The sequence below is a fragment of the Oncorhynchus keta genome, chromosome 35, assembly GCF_023373465.1.
Source record: "Oncorhynchus keta strain PuntledgeMale-10-30-2019 chromosome 35, Oket_V2, whole genome shotgun sequence".
Lineage (NCBI taxonomy): Eukaryota > Metazoa > Chordata > Actinopteri > Salmoniformes > Salmonidae > Oncorhynchus > Oncorhynchus keta.
In genome coordinates this window covers 1,467,223-1,473,292 of record NC_068455.1, presented here as the reverse complement: position 1 = coordinate 1,473,292, position 6,070 = coordinate 1,467,223, and the positions used below count along the sequence as shown (strand labels likewise).

General features: G+C 40.0%; 1 long non-coding RNA gene across 1 annotated transcript; it reads left to right on the top strand.

The window, feature by feature from the left end:
* The first annotated feature begins 782 nt into the window (after positions 1 to 782).
* On the top strand, positions 783 to 2,174 carry LOC127915656 (uncharacterized). The gene is made up of 3 exons (XR_008091532.1): positions 783 to 855; positions 1,066 to 1,125; positions 1,966 to 2,174. It is a non-coding gene; the product is annotated as an uncharacterized LOC127915656 (long non-coding RNA).
* Positions 2,175 to 6,070: the final 3,896 nt, after the last annotated feature.

Below are 6,070 nucleotides of genomic sequence, written 5' to 3'. Positions count from 1 at the left end.
CTCTAGGTTGAGTTTGAGAGACAGAACCCTTGGGATGTTTTAAAGGGATTCTCTAGGTTGGGTTTGAGTCAGAACCCTTGGGATGTTTTAAAGGGATTCTCTAGGTTGGGTTTGAGAGACAGAACCCTTGGGATGTTTTAAAGGGATTCTCTAGGTTGAGTTTGAGTCAGAACCCTTGGGATGTTTTAAAGGGATTCTCTAGGTTGGGTTTGAGTCAGAACCCTTGGGATGTTTTAAAGGGATTCTCTAGGTTGGGTTTGAGTCAGAACCCTTGGGATGTTTTAAAGGGATTCTCTAGGTTGGGTTTGAGAGACAGAACCCTTGGGATGTTTTAAAGGGATTCTCTAGGTTGGGTTTGAGTCAGAACCCTTGGGATGTTTTAAAGGGATTCTCTAGGTTGGGTTTGAGAGACATTTTAATCACACAGCAGACACTCTTATCCAGAGCAGTTTACAATATTATATATAGCATGTATTATATATAGCATGTATTATATATAGTATGTATTATATATCGTATGTATTATATATAGTATGTATTATATATAGTATGTATTATATATAGTATGTATTATATATAGTATGTATTATATGTATATTATATGTATGTATCCTTTGGCAGCAATGACCTCAACCAAACGTTTTCTCTGTAGTTACGGATCAGACCGGCACAAAGGTCAGGAGGAATTTTGGACCATTCCTCTTTACAAAACTGTTTCAGATCAGCAATATTCTTGGGATGTCTGGTGTGAACCGGTCTCTTGAGGTCATGTCATAGCATCTCAATCGGGTTGAGGTCAGGACTCTGACTGGGCCACTCCAGAAGGTCAGGACTCTGACTGGGCCACTCCAGAAGGTCAGGACTCTGACCGGGCCACTCCAGAAGGTCAGGACTCTGACCGGGCCACTCCAGAAGGTCAGGACTCTGACCGGGCCACTCCAGAAGGTCAGGACTCTGACCGGGCCACTCCAGAAGGTCAGGACTCTGACCGGGCCTCTCCAGAAGGTCAGGACTCTGACTGGGCCTCTCCAGAAGGTCAGGACTCTGACTGGGCCTCTCCAGAAGGTCAGGACTCTGACTGGGCCACTCCAGAAGGTCAGGACTCTGACTGGGCCACTCCAGAAGGTCAGGACTCTGACTGGGCCACTCCAGAAGGTCAGGACTCTGACTGGGCCTCTCCAGAAGGTCAGGACTCTGACTGGGCCTCTCCAGAAGGTCAGGACTCTGACTGGGCCTCTCCAGAAGGTCAGGACTCTGACTGGGCCTCTCCAGAAGGTCAGGACTCTGACCGGGCCACTCCAGAAGGTCAGGACTCTGACTGGGCCTCTCCAGAAGGTCAGGACTCTGACTGGGCCTCTCCAGAAGGTCAGGACTCTGACTGGGCCACTCCAGAAGGTCAGGACTCTGACTGGGCCTCTCCAGAAGGTCAGGACTCTGACTGGGCCACTCCAGAAGGTCAGGACTCTGACTGGGCCTCTCCAGAAGGTCAGGACTCTGACTGGGCCTCTCCAGAAGGTCAGGACTCTGACTGGGCCTCTCCAGGAGGTCAGGACTCTGACTGGGCCTCTCCAGAAGGTCAGGACTCTGACTGGGCCTCTCCAGAAGGTCAGGACTCTGACCGGGCCTCTCCAGAAGGTCAGGACTCTGACCGGGCCACTCCAGAAGGTCAGGACTCTGACCGGGCCACTCCAGAAGGTCAGGACTCTGACTGGGCCTCTCCAGAAGGTCAGGACTCTGACTGGGCCTCTCCAGAAGGTCAGGACTCTGACCGGGCCTCTCCAGAAGGTCAGGACTCTGACCGGGCCACTCCAGAAGGTCAGGACTCTGACCGGGCCACTCCAGAAGGTCAGGACTCTGACCGGGCCTCTCCAGAAGGTCAGGACTCTGACCGGGCCTCTCCAGAAGGTCAGGACTCTGACCGGGCCTCTCCAGAAGGCCAGGACTCTGACTGGGCCACTCCAGAAGGTCAGGACTCTGACTGGGCCACTCCAAAAGGTCAGGACTCTGACTGGGCCACTCCAGAAGGTCAGGACTCTGACTGGGCCACTCCAGAAGGTCAGGACTCTGACTGGGCCACTCCAGAAGGTCAGGACTCTGACTGGGCCACTCCAGAAGGTCAGGACTCTGACTGGGCCACTCCAGAAGGTCAGGACTCTGACTGGGCCACTCCAGAAGGTGTGTTTTTTTCTGTTGAAGCCGTTCTGTTGTTGATTTACATATTTTGGGTCGTTGTCCTGTTGCATCACCCAACTTCTGTCGAGCTTCAATTATGGGACAGATAGCCTAACATTCTCCTGCAAAATGTCTTGATAAACTTTGGAATACATTTTTCCGTCGATGATAGCAAGCTGTTCAGGCCCTAAAGCCCCAAACCATGACACCTGTCTCCACCAAATCCAATCAAATTGTATCTGTCATACACTTCTAGTTCCGACAGTGCAGTCATATCTAACAAGTAATCTAACAATTCCTCAACAACTACCTAATACACACATCTAAAGGAGTGAATGAGAAACCTATGAGTATACGGATGGGCGATGGCCGAGAGGCAAGGTGCAAAGATGGTATAAAATACAGTATCGGACGTTTACAAACACCTTAGCAAAATACATTTAAACTCAGTTTTTCACAATTCCTGACATTTAATCCTAGTAAATTCACTGTTTTAGGTCAGTTAGAATAACAACTTTATTTTAAGAATGTGAAATGTCAGAATGATAGTAGAGAATGATTTATTTCAGCTTTTATTTTATTTCTTTCATCACATTCCCAGTGGGTCAGAAGTTTACATACACTCAATTAGTATGTGGTAGCATTGCCTATAAATTGTTGAACTTGGGTCAGACGTTTCGGGTAGCCTTCCACAAGCTTCCCACAATAAATTGGGAGAATTATGGCCCATTCCTCCTGACAGAGCTGGTGTAACTGAGTCAGGTTTGTAGGCCTCCTTGCTCGCACATGCTTTTTCAGTTCTTCCCATACATTGTCTATGTGATTGAGGTCAGGGCTTTGTGATGGCCCCTCCAATACCTTGACTTTGTTGTCCTTAAGCCGTTTTGCCACAACTTTGGAAGTTTGCTTGGGGTCATTGTCCATTTGGAAGACCTATTTGTGACCAACTATAGTGACCAACTATAGTGACCATTCTATATATATATATATATATATATATATATATATATATATATATATATATATATATATATATATATATATATATATAGTAACTATAGTGTCCATTCTATATATATATATATATATATATATATGTTATAATATATTGTAACTGTAGTGACCATTCTATATATATATATATATGTGTTGTAATATATTGTAACTATAGTGACCATTCTATATATATATATATATTGTAATATATTGTAACTATAGTGACCATTCTATATATATATATATATATATATGTTGTAATATATTGTAACTATAGTGACCATTCTATATATATATATTGTAACTAGTGACCATTCTATATATGTTGTAATATATTGTAACTGTAGTGACCATTCTATATATATATATATATATATATATATATATATATATATATATATATATATTGTAATATATTGTAACTATAGTGACCATTCTATATATGTTGTAATATATTGTAACTATAGTGACCATTCTATATATGTTGTAATATACTGTAACTACAGTGACCATTCTATATATATATATATATGTTGTAATATATTGTAACTATAGTGACCTTGCTATATATGTTGTAATATATTGTAACTATAGTGACCATTCTATATATATATATATATATATATATATATATATATATATATATATATATACATATATATATATATATATATATATATATATATATATACACATATATTGTAAATATATATATATATATATATATATATATATATATATATATATATATATTGTAATATATTGTAACTATAGTGACCATTCTATATATATGTATATTGTAATATATTGTAACTATAGTGACCATTCTATATTTACATTTACATTTAAGTCATTTATATATATGTTGTAATATATTGTAACTATAGTGACCATTCTATATATATATATATTGTAATATATTGTAACTATAGTGACCATTCTATATATATATATATATATATATAATATATTGTAACTATAGTGACCATTCTATATATGTTGTAATATATTGTAACTATAGTGACCATTCTATATATGTTGTAATATATTGTAACTATAGTGACCATTCTATATATATGTATATATATGTTGTAATATATTGTAACTATAGTGACCTTGCTATATATGTTGTAATATATTGTAACTATAGTGACCTTGCTATATATATGTATATATATGTTGTAATATATTGTAACTATAGTGACCATTCTATATATGTGTATATATATATGTTGTAATATATTGTAACTATAGTGACCATTCTATATATATGTATATATATGTTGTAATATATTGTAACTATAGTGACCTTGCTCACCAGAACGCTCATGATCTGCAGCTCCTTGAGGACGAAGTCCACCATCTTTTGATTGGTCAGTGAGGCCAGGACGGCGTTGTGACCCCGACAGGTCAGCTTCGCATTATCATACGAGTCCTTGGCTGTGATGAACTTCAGACATGAGTTACCAACCAGGTGCCAGTTCTCACCACATATATTCTCTGGAGGAAGAGAAATATGGATTATAAATAGAGATATACACTACTGGTCAAAAGTTTTAGAACATCCCCTGGACAAAGTAAGGAAGTAAGGAAGTAAATAACCAGGTAGAGAGATACTCTTCTGGGTTCTAACCAGGTACATAGGTACACTTCTGGTTTCTTACCAGGTAGAGAGATACACTCCTGGTTTCTGGGTTCCCACTGGCAGTTCTGGTCCACACCACAGCTCTTACAGCTGGTCTTCTTGTTGCAGACATAAGATGGGTTGTCTTTGGGGCAGATACCGTACTCCACTATGGCCCCCTGGGATAGGAAGACACGTCTCACATTCATGACGATTCCTGGATTTCCTGCTTTTATGAAAGTTACCATACATTTTTTCAAGCCTAATGGTACCAAATACAAATTGTGTGAAAGTCCATCTTATCTAAATGTAAAGTAACCCGTCCCCCTTACCGTGACGGCCGTGCAGTTGGAGCTCACGGAGACACACTGAACAGCACACCACTGGCAACCGTTAGTATTGGCTGTACAGCTGTAGCAGTCTGTGTACTGGTCACAACGATCGTTGTCAGCATCTACAATACAACCAGAGTCATATTTAGTACAGCTGTAGCAGTCTGTGTACTGGTCACAACGATCGTTGTCAGCATCTACAATTACAGTGGTCCTTCTGTGGCTCAGTTGGTAGAGCATGGCGCTTTTAACGCCAGGGTAGTGGGTTCGATTCCCGGGACCACCCATACGTAGAATGTATGCATACATGACTCGTAAGTCGCTTTGGATAAAAGCGTCAGCTAAATGGCATATATTATTATTATTATTATTACAACCAGAGAGGACCTTGTTAAACCATACTTTGGTAAAAGAATAGTAATAGTTTAGCACAAGAATAGTATATTAGTGGTATAGTACTAGTGTAGTACTAGTATAGTATAGCGTGGTATTGTATATTAGTAGTATAACATAGTAACAATGTATTTTATTTTATTTCACCTTTATTTAACCAGGTAGGCAAGTTGAGAACAAGTTCTCATTTTACAATTGCGACCTGGCCAAGATAAAGCAAAGCAGTTCGACAGATACAACGACACAGAGTTACACATGGAGTAAAACAAACATACAGTCAATAATACAGTAGAAACAAGTCTATATACAATGTGAGCAAATGAGGTGAGAAGGGAGGTAAAGGCAAAAAAGGCCATGGTGGCAAAGTAAATACAATATAGCAATTAAACACTGGAATGGTAGATGTGCAGAAGATGAATGAGCAAGTAGAGATACTGGGGTGCAAAGGAGCAAAATAAATAAATAAATACCAGTATGGGGATGAGGTAGGTAGATAGATGGGCTGTTTACAGATGGGCTAAGTACAGGTGCAGTGATTTGTGAGCTGCTCTGA